Raw genomic sequence first — 15,872 nt, forward strand, 5'->3', positions numbered from 1 at the left:
TTTAATGTGCAAGACTACAGATCTCATAAATCAGTTCTGTTATACCACAACATATGTGTTCCTAAAAACCACCCCACAATGCAAAATCTCACAATTAAAAGTATAGGACTTAGGGAGAAATGGGATGGAAAGGCAATACTCAAAAACTGACAAAAAAAAAAAAAAAAGGAAAAAACTGGAAGCATAGTTTTTCCTGTGTCAAATAGTTACAAAATACATAAATACTACAATAAATGTGGAACTTTACCTTGAAATGGATAGGTTGCTTGTGAAATGGACATCAGAAGAGTTCCACTGATGAGTTATTGTGAAGTAGGTTATCTGAAATTTCATGGAAAGTTGTAACACCAAGCATGGATAGGTGTGGCATGTAGCGTACCTGTGAACTGAGGTAGCTGGTAGATGTTTGAGGTACGCGTGTGTGTATACTATGTGTATTCCAACACAGCTTGATTTAACTGCATGTCTTTCTCTGCATTCACCTAGTGTTTTTGCTGACAAAATTGCCATAAGCAAATTGGAGTTTTGTGTTATGCTCATATTTTTTCTAATTATACCAATTGTCTTGGAACAAATTTGCATATTCAAAACAAATACTATAGCCAAGCCGACTGTATAAGAAATAGGATAGTATATTTTTTTAGCATTGTGGTAGGGAAAAAATTTCCTAAATAAGGCAAAAGAAGTTTGAAGTATAAGGCATGGGTGAATTTGACTATTATTATTCAATAATAATAATAATAATAATAAACTTTACATATAGCAGAAATGATACAAAAATGAAGTAAAAAGATAAGCTATTGACTGGCTTGGAGAAAATGATGATAATGATTTTATTTATAAACAACTTCTACAAATCCTTAAGAAAAAGGCAAACAGTCTGAAAGAAAAATAAACAAAGACAATTTACAAAGAAGATAAAACAAATGTCCAATAAGTATAAGAAGAGCTGCTTTGCCCCACTAAAAAGAAGGGAGCTAAAAACGAATTCAACAACAGGCTACTATCTACATACCAGTTTGGCAAGAACAAAGAAGCTTGATAGCACCAAACTTTGGCAAGAATGTGGAGAAACAGGAACTTTATAGTTTATGATGAAAACAAGAACTGATATAACTGCTTTGGAAAATAATTTGTCAATCTAGTAAAACTGAAGAAGCTGAGTTTACGACTCAGTAGTTCTATCTCCTGGTGTCTACCCTAGAGAATATATGGCATCCGTCTGTAAGAGATGTGATTGAGGATGGCCAAAGCAGGATTGTGGGTAATAGCAAACACAGGGAATAATCTGTCTCTTATTAGGGGAATGTATAAAGTATTGCTTATTGAAATTATGGGAAAATATAGAGCAATTAAAATTGTGACCTAGATTTGCAGGTATTAGCATGAATAAATTGCACAAAGAAACATGTTAAGTGCAAAATATATGTAAATATTATATATGCCATGATACTACTCATGGCAAATGCTGGAGAAACAAACTACTCATATGCATGTATTATTGATACATGCATCTGTATTAGCACATTTGCAATGGGATGATACATACCAGTTTCAGAGTAGTTGTTAACCTTGTCAAGGAGGGAAGTGGAGTGGGGTCAGATGTTCCTGAAACATTTTATCTTAGTTTTTAAAAAGGAGAGAGTCATTTGATGCAAATATAATGGATTCATTGGTGAATCCATGGATATAGGTCATGTATTACTTTCTGCATTTTTGTATATTTGAAACTTTTTAACAAATGGATGAGTGCCTTATTTTATGGTAGGCAATTTTACTAAGTGAAAAACAAAATATATGACACAAAAATAGACACTCAGATCAATGGAACAGAACAGAGAACCCAGAAATGGACCCACAAACGTATGGCCAACTAATCTTTGACAAAGCAAGAAAGAGTATCCAATGGAATAAAGACAGTCTCTTCAGCAAGTGGTGCTGGGAAAACTGGACAGAGACATGCAGAAGAATGAACCTGGACCACTTTCTTACACCATACACAAAAATAAACTCAAAATGGATGAAAGACCTCAATGTAGGACAGGAAGCCATCAAAATCCTCAAGGAGAAAGCAGGCAAAAACCTCTTTGATCTTGGCCGCAGCAACTTCTTACTCAACACGTCTCTGGAGGCAAGGCAAACAAAAACAAAAGTGAACTATTGAGACCTCATCAAAATAAAAGCTTCTGCACAGCGAAGGAAACCATCAGCAAAACTAAAAGGCAACCAACAGAATGGGAGAAGGTATTTGCAAATGACATATCAGATAAAGGGTTAGTATCCAAAATCTATAAAGAACATATCAAGTTCAACACCCCAAAAACAAATAATCCAGTGAAGAAATGGGCAAAAGACATGAATAGACACTTCTCCAAAGAAGACATCCAGATGGCCAACCGACACATGAAAAAAATGCTCAACATCACTCATCATCAGGGAAATACAAATCAAAACCACAATGAGATACCACCTGACACCTGCCAGAATGGCTAGCATTAACAACTCAGGCAACAACAGATATTGGGGAGGATGCGAAGAGGATCTCTTTTGCACTGTTGGTGGGAATGCAAGCTGGTGCAGCCAGTCTGGAAAACAGTATGGAGGTTCGTCAAAAAATTAAAACTAGAACTACCCAGGACCCAGCAATTGCACTATTAGGTGTTCATCCAAGGGATACAGGTGTGCCGTTTCGAAGGGACACATGCACCCCCATGTTTATAACAGCACTATCAACAATAGCCAAAGTATGGAAAGAGCCCAAATGTCCATGGATGGATGAATGGATAAAGAAGATGTGGTATATCTACACAATGGAGTCTTACTCGGCAATCAAAAAGAATGAGATCTTGCCATTTGCAGCTACGTGGATGGAACTCGAGGATATTACGCTAAGCGAAATTAGTCAGTCAGAGAAAGACAAATGTCATATGACTTCACTCATATGAGGACTTTAAGACACAGAACAGACGAACACAAGGGAAGGGAAACAAAAATAATATAAACACAGGGAGGGAGACAAAACAGAAGAGACTCTTAAATATGGAGAACAAACAGAGGGTTACTGGAGGGATTGTGGGAGGAGGAATGGGCTAAGTGAGTAAATCATTGTTGCACTATATGCTAACTAATTTGGATGTAAATTTAAAAAATAATGAAATAAAATAATAAAAAGAAGGAAAACAAAATATAAAGATGTGAGTGGAAAGAGAAATCATACATTGACACATACGTAGAAACGTTTTGTTGGAAGTGTGTTTATGCTGCCTGGGGAGTTCTGCAGTGTAAAGAGTGAGTGTGAACAGCCCTCTTACCCTGCCTCTGTCAACAAAGATATCTAAACCTGAACCCAGTGCTTGTATCTGGGGAGGCAGTGAAGTGAACAAAGTCACTTTTTCTATTTAAATCCCATGTGCAGGCTTTCTTCCTTTAGGACCTTGGCCAGCAGTGTGCTCATGGAATGGACAGTGGGCCTGCCTGGGGCCCCCCATGGACAGCAAGATGCAAGCACAGCTGTGTCTGAAAATACCTTGGTTTGGGAAATGGAAATCTGGGATGCAGGGCAATGAGGCAGTTTATATTGAAGCCAGGAAGCTCTAAATTTCCTAACATAAAGACAACCCCGCCTGCAAATGCTGAGAGCCATCCCTTCATGTTTTAAGCAGGGAAGTCAGAAGGCCTCTGACCACACGTTCTCTTTCTATTGGCCTTAACCCTCTCACAGCTGGATGGGAGGATTCTGGGAAATAGCACATCCCAGACGAGGGATGCTGTGGTGCCAAGGGGTTAACAGGCACTTTGTGTGAAGTTTTAATATTCCACAAATGAAATGTGCATGTGGAATGGGAAAAAAAGAGGAAAAGATTATATTTGTCAGCTGGGCTGCCATATGTTGTTCTGGCCGGAGCACAGCAAAAATGGTGACAATTCTTTCCTGAATGAGAATCTCTGTCAACTCCTGATTTCATGCCTTTCTTTGGACAAGCAGGAGCTTTCTTCATGACTGGGCAGAGTCTGAGATATTTCATATGTGTGGGGGCAATCTATGTCTACCCCTAAAAGGTAGAGCCTTGGCATTGCATGACTTGATTTTCAGGAGGTAGAAAAAGGCAGGAAAATCATAAAATTCATCTGCATATTTTCTTCTCCTTCTTTTTTTAAATGGAATTGGCCCTCAGGGTAAAAACAGTCCTCTGAAAGCACAAATAGCTAGCTGCATGACAAATGGAGAGGAGGTTATATTGGCAGAGATCTGTTAGTTCTTACTAAAAGTCATCATCGGTTTCACAGAGTTGAAACTTTTGTCATACAAAGGGCTTTTCTTATTCATATTCGGTGGGTTACGATGCCTAGGTTAGTAACAAGTAAATGTTTAAGTGTATGTGTTGTAAGAAAAATAAATGAGATTCAGGCTTGGTGTGAGAGGGTGCTTCTTTTCTAGTTATATATTTCTGTCTTAATTTGTGTTTGAAAATGCCACACTGGACAGAATTACTTTTTTTCTTTAAATAATGTTTTATGGATCCTTCTTACTGATTTTCTAAGTCATATGATCTAGGAATTTTGAAAATTATATAAAACATGGAAGAGACAAAAATGTCCCATCATTCCACAATCTAAATATTTTAATATATTTTTCCACACTGTCAATAAATAAGTAAATGTATAAATAAATTTTACAAAATTGACATCACATTGTTAAAGGTTTTGTTGTCAATATAATTCTTAATAGTTCCTTATATTCTATTGAGAGGATGTTCCTTTCATTGTTAACTATTCCCTATTATTGGGCATTTGGTTTCTAAGTTTGTTTTTCTGTCACTGACAAGTAAGACAAATAATCCTTTTTCTTGCATGAATGTTCTTTGCAGAAGATGGCACTGTTTGTTAGAAAAGCAAACAAGGGTACCCTTGATCAGTTAAGGCATAATTTAGAATTTTACAGCAATAGTGCTAACTGAGCTGACATTCTCTGGGGAGGAAGAAGCATTAAGAGAAATGGCTGTGGGTAAAGCCTGGAAAAATGAGGGATGAAAAATGGGGCCAGAATCAGATGGTGGTGAAAACCCCCAGACTCCATACTGAATGGGGAGATAATCTGAAGTAAGAGAGCACCCCTGCAGGAATGAGATTCTTCCTTCTCTCCAGTCCGTATAGGTAGAGTGTGCCAAAGTACAGCAGATCATTTCCTGAAATCTAAGAAGGAAGAGCAGAGAGCAAGTGCCCCAGCCAGGTCTGCACAGAGCCTCTGTTCCTCCCTCCTCTTCCCTCCATACCCTGCTTGGGCTATGAAAGGATGCACAGAACACTGAACACTCAGCATTCCAATCCTAGTGTGAGGAAAAAGAACAGAACACGGATGATACAGAAGACACATCAAAGGGAAATCATTCATGCCAGAGCAGAGAAAATAGAAAACAGAAATGAGGACCTAAGCATGGGCCACATGAAAAGGGATAGCAAGGCAGCTAGGGCAAGAGTGCTCCAAAGAGGAGGAGGGAGAGGAGGGAAGAAATGATCACTGAATGCGATCTGGCAAGGAACTAAAAATAATTCTTCATGAGCATTTCCTACTTTAAAACAACCTAATTAGAAAATAAATAGCTCAAAGATGATGATGAAACACAGAATGAGAAGGAAAGGGAAATAACAGACTTAATAGTTTTAGGATCAACCCAGTATCATTAACGAGCTAACGAAGCAGATAATAAAAGCAGCTACCATTTATTGAGCATTTAGTAAGTTCGACACTGTCCTAAGTGTTATGTATTGATTACTTTCTTTAATACCCATAAAAATACTATGAGTAAGTAGTTTCTTCATTATCAGTTGAGGAAACTGAGACTCAGTGTGGTTAAGTCACATAAACTCACTAGAAAGTGGCAGAGGCAAGATTTTAACCCCAGACATATCTATATCACTATGTATGTGTAGTTGGATCAGAGTTATTAAAATCCAGTATTTCCTTCCATCCATCCATCCATCCATCCATCCATCCATCCATCCAAGCATCCATCTATCCATCCATCCTTCTATATAAACAGAGATGAAATTCGTAGAATACTAACGATACCTATTTCTGGATGATTTTTTTTTCTTGATACTTTTCTGTACTGATTGAACTTAAGCAATATTTTTATCAACTTTAGAAAATGATTGAATGATGTATTGTAATATAACAACGATAGTAATATCATGATTGTAGTCTTTCTACTCTTATTCCTAAATCATTTATTTAATAATTCACTTCCTTATTTATCTTCCAGTGCTCTAAACATTTTATGTCACTTCCTAAAGAATATTGGAGATTGTGATACAATATTATTTTAATGTTTTAACATTTAAAAATGTGTCAAAACACCAGCCAGATCATATTTTAGTTTTAGACACTTGAACAGAAACTTCTGAACCTGAATCCCACCTACAGTCCAGTGAAAACTATATTCCTTCCCTATATATGTGGTATAAATTGCTTTTTAAGCCTAATTATTGTTTCTCTTCCCCACTAGAATGTAAGTTTTATGAAGGCAGGGAATTTTGTGTGCTTTGTTGTATGCATAACACCTCAAATAGAGCCAAGTATCTAGGATGTATGTGCCATAAATGTTTGTTGAATGAATGAATGAACGAACGAATAGAAATGGACTTTGTTAACAGAAAGTAAAGTGGACTAAGATTCATAGAACTGTTGACTCCTTGAAGGGAACTTCACATTTAAGTACTATTCAACTTGATTTTAATTGTCCATATGACAGTTTTTCACATTTAAATGATAGAATACATTTAAAAAAATACATAGTGAACATGCATTTCAAATACTTACAATATTCCAAAGCCTGTATATCACATCCACACAAACATTCTTCTTAAAAGATTTCCTTTGTGAAAGGACAAAAGCAAATATGCCTGTATATGGGAGGGAAAGTCCTGTTTTTCTGCAGCCATGTGCCAGTAAAAGATGTTCTTGCAGAAGTCCCAGAGTGGCAGGCTTGAGGACCAGGTGTGCTTCACAGAGCTTCCATTTGATTTCATTGCCACATTAAATAAAAAGTTTTTTTTTTTAATTTTGGTTTTCTAGTTTTTCTTCAAAGTTGGCAGAATTGGCTACACTGGATCCACAGTTTCACATAATAATTGGCTGTTGCTGAGTAGCTATTGCCACTGTTAGACCATAACTCCACAATTTGCCACAGTCCATACCATTCCATAATGTGTTCCTGACCATCTTGTGCCTGGATCACTTGCCCATTTCTGTAGGCACTTGAGTTTGCCATCCATGTTCCATATATGCTCCCCACATCCCCCATGACTTGTTGCCTCCCTAGAGCCCTGCCCTTCTGCTTTTTCTGTTTTTGACAGAATAGTTCCTTCTCATTATAGGTACAGTTTAAAAGCTCTCCTTAAGTGTTTCCTAAGGAACTGATCTTGTGTCTTTTTTCAGTTTGACTTACCTTGTTGCGTATATTTTTGCCATTTAAACCTGGATTTCAGATTGGACACAAAAACACTGGACAGCTCCCTCTGCCACACACCATTTGTCTTTCTTTCTCCCCCCCCCCCTTTTTTTTAGTAGGCTTCATGCCCAGTGAAGGCCCAATGCGGGCCTTGAACTCAAGAACCTGAGATCAAGACCTGAGCCAAGATTAAGAGTTGGATGCTTAACTGAGCCACCCAGACACCTCTCTGCCACAAACCTTTGCCATGCCCTTGTAATCTTGCATGCATGGCTTATGCCCTATCTCAGCCAATAATCTTTTATGTTAGAATTGGAGGAAAAAACTAAAAGGAGAAGTGGGAATGAGAAAAGGAGAAGTAGGAAGGGACATTTTGGATGAATTTATCATAACTCCTAAGTGGGGGAAATTGAATTAAAGGCATTTACAAAAGAATTATTTCACTACTACTTTTTCTCCTTATCTTACCATATATACTTCAATGTTTTAAAAACATTTATTTGTAGAAATATAACAATTTTTAAATACTTCAAAATAATATAAAATATTTAAAAATTATTTTTAAATATTTAAAAATTTTATGAATATATAAGATTTTCCAATATTGTAATTTACTCCTGACTAAACTTTTGTGGAATACTAAAGGCAGGTAGCAGGAAGAAGCAGAAAAAGTAGAACAGTATAGTCTTGGTCACACTAAAATTAGGTAATCAATAGGGTGATATGTCTCTATTTGTCTGGGATAATCCTAGTTTATTCCTACTGACTTGGCATAATTATTAATAGCATCACTTTTCACTCTCAAAGTGTCCTTGTTTGGATGATAAATTATATAGGCACTCTATTAATCAGGCCCTAAATAATCAAAAGCTATTTGCAATTTAATTGCAGGGACTTAGGGTATTTGTATTGTTTTGGTGGAAAATGGGGATATAGCTACCTAAATTGGAACTTATAAAATATACTAACACTTTTTTAAAGATTTTATATACATGCACACACATACACACACACACACACACACACACACACACACACACACACACAGCACTTCTATAGTACTGCCTTGTATTCTAATTATTTATTTGAATAATTTGAGTAACAATTTAAATAATTTATTCAAGTATTTCCATTAGCCTCCTTAGGAATACTCTTCCACACATGAGAATATACTAATCTTTAATTTCTTTTAATGCCTTGCAAACAGTTTTGCACTTAGTAGACACTCAATAAATATTGGTTCAATGGAATTGGATAAAATGCAATCAAATTAAGTTGTCCCATCAGGGATAATCTGTGTTGGTTTATCTTCTGATCTACAAACTGGGAGGTGCCAGTATGCCACTACAAATTTTACATATTTCACACTAAATAATTTTTTATGCCTCCTCATCCTTGCTACTACTATATCTTGTAAAGCTCTAGTTGTGTATTGTTACAAAGCATTTCTTTTCTGAAATGGTTAAAAAAAATATGTTCATTAAGGCAAAATGTCCACTGGTGGCCTTGATTTCTTCAGATATATTGGACAGAAATGTTAGCATTTTTTTTTCTGGCCAAGGTTTTGATCAGAAGGACAACAGGGGACCACCAATAGGATGTTGGCCATAACTTGCAACTTTCATTAGTCAAAAATTCAATGAATAATTTTTTGGCCCTATACAGATTTCAAGAGACTCAAATAAGAACCACATAGAGGACCAACCTTTGAGAATCTGTGTATTTTGTATTTGAGTACTGAAACTCCTGGCCAACTGGCAAGGCACTGAGCTCTTCTAACAAGTTATAGGGTGGAAATTATTTCTCTTCTCACCCATCTGCTCTAGGAGCCATAGCTCATATTTAGAAGTAGCACTACTTACAGTGAAGAAAAAAAAGACCATCAATGGAAGTTAAAAAAGAAGAATAAAAGGCCATCATTGAAATAACAAAACAAATCCAATGATAAAAAAGAAGACAAATCACTTTGTAATATTCATGCAAAAGTCCTAATTTTTGTGTTATTGCCACCTGGCATAATCAGTCTACAGAGATTCCTTCCTGTGCCATCTTTTGAAAAAACGACCAGGCACTTACTTTTAATGGTATGTGAGAGTATTTCTCTGTGATAAGAAAGCAATAGCCCTTCACTAAGTACGTTAGCAGAGGCAAAGGAGTGAGTTGCTCTATAGGGTGGGGGTGGGGGGATTCACCATAAATAGAGGGAAATATTCGAAGAAAAAAAGAGAGCAGAGAGGGTTAGGAAAAAGGATAACAATGAAAACATTTCTCCCTTTTATTTTCTTTCATCAGCTTTGAGAAGCTAAAGGAATCAATCAGGTTTTCTTAGCTGGTTACATTCCTTAATAAGGTAATAAGCCCTTTGCTACTGGCAGGGGGAAATGCCATTTTTAACTCCTGCTACTGTGTTTACAGATGATAAAACTTTTTAATGGTGCAGCCTAGTTCACTTGGGCAGGTAAAGCTAAGCCAGGAAACTTACAATATAACAACTGTGAAGAGCCTGTTATTCAAAAGGAATGCCACATCCCACAGTAAGGCAGCTTCCCCCCCCCCTTTTTTCTTTTTTTAATATAAGCAAGACTAATGTAAAGTACTTTTCAGGAATGGTTTCATGTTAAGAACCATATGGAAATACCCTTTACTTATTACTTTGCAATACTAATGCTTTGGGAAACCAATTGTATTCAGTGGTCTAATTAGTGATATGACTTTTTTTTTTACATTTTTATTTTTTAAGTGATATGACTCTTCAAGTACATGTGTTTTCACTTAAGATTGGCCAATTGTTGAATCCTTCATCCTTTCATGGACAGGATATATTGATTTTATCCATGAGAGAAAAGGATACCTAATAAACCTCTGGCCTAGAAGAGAGAAAAATAAATCCAGGTAAAATATCTTGTTTTAAAGAGATTCATCACGGTGCATATACTTTTTATTTCTTGGAATTTTCTCATGAATTTGTCTTCTACCCTCGTGGCAATTGATCTTCAAAAAGTGTTGCTTTTTGTTTTTTACTAGTTAAGGACAACTCTCTCGTGTGTGTGTGTGTGTGTGTGTGTGTGTGTGTGTGTGTGTGTGTGTGTATCTCTTAATAGGGATGTTCTAAAATGTTTATTTTGCACATGTGAGTCATTCTGCAAGACCCAGACAAAATGTCACCTAATCTGAGGTGTCCCCTGACTCTCTCACAGGATGAATTGCTTTCTCTCATGGGCTCCAGTTTTACCTTATGTGTAAAACTATAGTAGAGTTACCAGAAATGTGTGGAGAAGATCCACATGTGGCCCCTTTTGCCTGGGGGAGTCAGAGAAGGCTTCAGAGAGGTGATATGGAAGCCTGATCTACAAGGAAGTGTGGTATCCCAGGTGGAAAAAGCATACTTTTAGAGTTCAGTGTGGATTAGCCTTTGCCCTCATGCATAGAGAAGAGTCCCCTAAGAGTATCTCCAGCAATTATCTGGCATGTGTAAGTACTTGATTTTTGTTGATGGATATATGATTGAATGAGTGCTGAACTGAGATGCGCATGTTCCTTTATCATTCAGTCCCTCAAATGGACTCAATTCATTTTGTTTAGATCCTTCATGTATATCAGGAAGCCTCCATGAATCTGGAAGTGCCAAGTGGCTTTAAAGGTATTCAATATCTCTATTTATCTTTCTGCTCTATCCAGAGGCTTTCAATGAGAGATTTTATTTCCATGGGGAGACAAAATTCCATACTTTCTGAAAGGTGTTGCTAATGATCTTGGTGTTCAATATATTCTGACTATTCAGATAAGTTGGCATTAGATGTTTTAGAATATCATGTTAAAAAGTAGGATGTGTGGCCCTGTACTTACATGATTTTTATATTTGGTTTCGTCTTGATGAGTTTCAGGAAAAAAAAAGCAGGAACAATTTCTCTGAATTTCACCACTGTATAAATGACAGAGGGATGATTTTAGTACTTCTCATTGTGACTAGATATCATGAAAGAGCCACATGGTTGTGTTCAAATACCACCGACTATTCTATAGAGGACTTTTAAATATGTCATCTTGTGGACCTTGACCCTGATCATTCGTGCTCCCTTTAATTGGAGACATACCTAGAACTGATAAGATACACTTTTGTTGTCTTTTGCAATGTACCATTCACAGATTTTTTTGAGTGCTTCATATAATCATTATATAGTTTTTCATATTCTCTTGATTTCTGTCTATTGCTGAGAAAACACTTTGATTTTCTGAAACATAAAAACAAACGGGGAAAGTAAGAACTCTTCCTTAGGTAACCTCTGAACAGAGGAACTTTGTGCATTATGCAGCCGAGGCCATGCCAAAATGCAATTTGGAGGGTGTCCAGCCCTTCATTGGAAAGTAATGGTTTTCACTGAACTGAGTTATGACCAGCTGTTTACAGACAGTCTGTGACATACTGATAGAGCAGAACACCGTATGTTGCTTTCCAAATCAAATGATACAAGAAGTGTGACAGAGTGGAGAAACATCTGTCATTAGCAATTTTCAGCACGCTTCACTAATTCTGGACAAAATACGAGTAATGAACTTACCGCAGGAAACTTCAAATACTACCACTGCCGAAACAAGGATATAAACAGCAAGTCCTCCTAATGGCTTCTAATTTAATTCATTTGCAGTAAGAAACAAACAAAGTGGGTTATTTGTTTTTGATCATAGGGTAGTAAACACTAATGCTGATCACAAATGCTTATTTTAATCAAAGAATAGGGCTTGTGAAATGCAACTTCCTTCAAGTTCAGATAGAAAGCTTTATGCCTTCTTTAATTGTTGAAACAGGGTGTGTTTCTGTTTTTGCAAGTAGTAGGGTTGGAGAATGCACCCTGACAGGGATGAAATCTTCCCCATGTGGTGTCTGAGTGGCACACTCCGAGCTTGGGGTTGCTAGGGCTCTGACAGATTTGTTGGACCTACAGTGATATTTACATAACATTAAATGTTCTTAGTCTTTCTACTAAGGAGCTTGTATAGAAGAATGTGTTAGGTCTTTCTCAAGCTGCTTTCCCCCACCACTTCTCATCTTGCTGTTTTTTTTTTTTCCTGGCTGATAATTTTCATTTTGCGGTCCCACAAATTTTCACAGTTCTGTAACGAGCGCATGGTCCTCATACAGCATCCACATGGTTCTCTACTGGTCGACGTCACACTGTTGATGAGATCTCGCAGCCAAACCATGTGAAGGCTGCAATCTGTGAGCATTTTTCTTTTGTATCTTTGCAATCAATTGAGCTATTAAGCCGTAAGCATTCAAGGCCTACTCAGCTCAGCTTACGTGCGTTTATCGCCAATACGGCAAAATTCCTAAATGGACAGAATTGAGTTTGACTTAAAAAGAAAAAAATGGAGAAAGGTTGTTATTCTTTATCTGAAGTTTCGACTAATGTTCAGAAAAATGGCAGTGTAAAATGCAGACATGAGATTTTGCCCAATCCGTTGGTGTTCTGCCGATGGGACCTACTTTGGACTGTGTCCCAGAACAAAAAGACTGAACGCCATTCGGAACTGATGACTGTAAAATGAGTGTAGGAGGTCTTTGAGGAGCTTCTTAATTACAAAATTATTCATGATAAAATGGCACTGATCTCAAATTCCCAGTTTCTTGTAAATTTTAGTGTGGAACCACATAAAAATGGTTTATAGCTTTTTAACACCTTAGGTAAACCAGATCCAGCCTCAGAATGTTGTCGGGAAAATCATCTCCAAATACCTTTGAATATTTCACTCTTCTTCTTCTTCTTCTTTTTCCTTTTTTTTTTTTTTAAGGGAATGACATACTGACTTATTTATCTTTTTTTAAGTGATCCCTAAATTATCTTATGGTTGAGAAGAAATATTCTAAGATATGTAAATGCTAAATTGTTCTGGTTTTTATAGACATCTGCATTGAAAAACAAAACAAAGCAAAAATATAGATGCCATTGAAACCCATCATTACGTTTGTGATCTAGATAATAAAGTAAGCAGACCCGAGCAATTCGCTAACACTAACGCTATTCTTTACATAAACAGTAAATGTTTAGATTTTCCTGTTCACTGACTAACAGCACACATATCATAAACACTAAGCTGTTATAGTACGTTTCGTGTGTTGATTCACTTTAACAGTTGTTAGTGTGAAGACAGGAAAAGAAAAGTGGGTGTAATGAGACCATGTGCAGTATGCTGTGAAAACAGAGGCCCTTATTTGGCATAATGGGTTGCACCATAAGGGCCATAAAATTGTGCATGTGTTAGTATCATTTTAATTATTACGGGTGCCACATGTTAAGCAGAATAGCGGAACTACTAAAACAGCTTCAAAATCCTTACTGCTGATCGCTGCATTTAATTACAAATAGGAACATTTGGAGATAGGTCACCATAAAACCCTTCTGTTGTCAAATGAGCTCAAATCTGATTTTTGTAATTATGTTTTTATACCACAGATCCTGTTGAATAACTATAGGGAATAAAATTTTAATAAGTGCTGATTAAATGTAGGTACATCTTGCTTCCTAAGAATATTTATGAATGCTTATCACACTTAAATCAAGGTACCATCACTATTTTCCTGTGGACAGTGCTTTGATCATTCAACCTTAATGCAAATAAGCTGAATAAATTTATGTGCCATGAAATATTGTTTTTTTTTCATTGAAGCATAAAAGCTCTGGATTTCAATTATTCATTCTGTTTGTGAACACTGTGTACTGTACTGTTATTCTCCAGAACCAAAGTGTTTTCATTATCCCACTACATGTCAGACTCAGTGGGATCTTGTAATTAACTTTCCTAAGGCAGGGTTTTATGGAGGAAGATGACAACTTATGTCGAGCTTTGGTTCCCTACTAGAATAAATATGGTGAGGGATGGTAAGTTTACTTTTTTAATCTGTCTTTTCTTTGGAATTATTTATTTTTTTGTTTTCTGGTTACTTGGGCTATAAAAATCTTGAACACATTGTGTTCACCAAAAGAAACTGTTCTTTGGGGTGCCTCATATGTGTCATATCCCTGTTTTTTGAAAAATGGTTTTGAAACCTTGCATGATGGTTAGGCCTCCTACCTCTTTTGAACATGAAATTATCACTGTGTTTCCAATATAGATGAGATATGTAGGATGAACTGAAGAAGGAATTGCTAATGGGTAATGGCACATGAAAGTCATGAGTTATTACAAGGAACGAGGCCAGACACAGAGCTGGCATATTCTTATATTGCTATCCTTTAATGTTGGTGTGTGATCTCACAGATATTAAAACAGGTACACTTATAAACTATCCATGTGGACGCATAAATTTGTGGTCTTTATAAGCTCAGAAGGCATAAAATACTTCTTACTCTATAAAACAGAGAAGTTTTATCCTTTTGATCAATAACATTTCTTTAGAACATTCAAATCCCCTTGTATTTTCCAGAAGATCATTGTTGGAAAAGTTACTCATTGAATTTGTAGAAAAGAATCTTGCTTTACAGCAAAGATATTTTTGAGGATCACTAGAGAGTTCCGTTTGCAAAACTTCCCAGATTATTGGTTGATCCATACTTTAGATAGCTGTTTTAATCTCCAAGTGGCAGTCTAATCATTCAAAGAATAGTACATGTTTTCTAATCCATATCTCCATATCTGCTGTTTCAGATAAATGATATGGCCTGGAAGAGACATACACTACTATGAGACAGATGCCACCCCCATTGGCGGTTGTGTATCACTTCCTGAATACATCATTCTGATGCAGTACTTGGAAACAGGCTTCAAGGCTGCAAATCATAGACTGAGGGACAAATAGTGCTTCTCTTTGAGGTAAAAAATACAATATATGTATATATGGTCCTAAGGTTTCTGGGTTGGTCCCTACTTGAGATTTGCTACTTCCCCAGTGCTGGGTGTTTATCATTTGGATCTATAATCTCTTAGTAATTGTCATTTTCAAGTGACGGAGGAGGGGACTCAACCAATACCAAAGGAAAAAGTTGCAAAGTTATGCCTCTATCATTTGAAAGCATCATTTGGCAGGGTCAACTTATTTCTTCAGCTCAGTTCTGATAAACTAGACATCTCTAAAACTTAGGTGGCCATCTAGCACTGTTTTGAACTCTAGTAGTGATATACTTTAGGAGGTGCTAAGTGTTAGCTGGAATTATGTCCCTTTATGAGCAAATTAATTGTAGAAAAATCTGAGAATCATTGAAATAACTCATAGGAATAGATTGGGAGAAAAACCCTGCAGATGCAAGAATCATTTACTGGGAGTAATCTTTAGCACAGTAATTCTATTAATTTATGTCCCTATAACCAAAGTGCAGGTTTTGTAATCAATCAGAATAAAAGAAGGGGTAAGCAGAGATGAATGACAGATTGGAAAGAGAGAGGGAATTTCTCATTTTCCAAATTACAGATACTTTCTTGGATTGA

The 15,872-nt window shown here is 36.6% G+C and overlaps 1 long non-coding RNA gene across 1 annotated transcript in view; it reads left to right on the top strand.

Annotated features, from left to right (window-relative positions):
* The window catches only part of LOC147572078 (uncharacterized), a 46,933-nt gene extending 31,645 nt beyond the window's left edge, over positions 1-15,288 (top strand). The window contains exon 2 of the long non-coding RNA XR_015246849.1: positions 15,096-15,288. This is a non-coding gene — a long non-coding RNA (uncharacterized LOC147572078). The remainder of the gene's footprint in view (positions 1-15,095) is intronic.
* The last annotated feature ends 584 nt before the right edge of the window (positions 15,289-15,872 follow it).

This window comes from Puma concolor, chromosome F2 (assembly GCF_028749965.1).
Source record: "Puma concolor isolate L17-30 chromosome F2, mPumCon1.1.hap2, whole genome shotgun sequence".
Taxonomy (NCBI): Eukaryota; Metazoa; Chordata; class Mammalia; order Carnivora; family Felidae; genus Puma; species Puma concolor.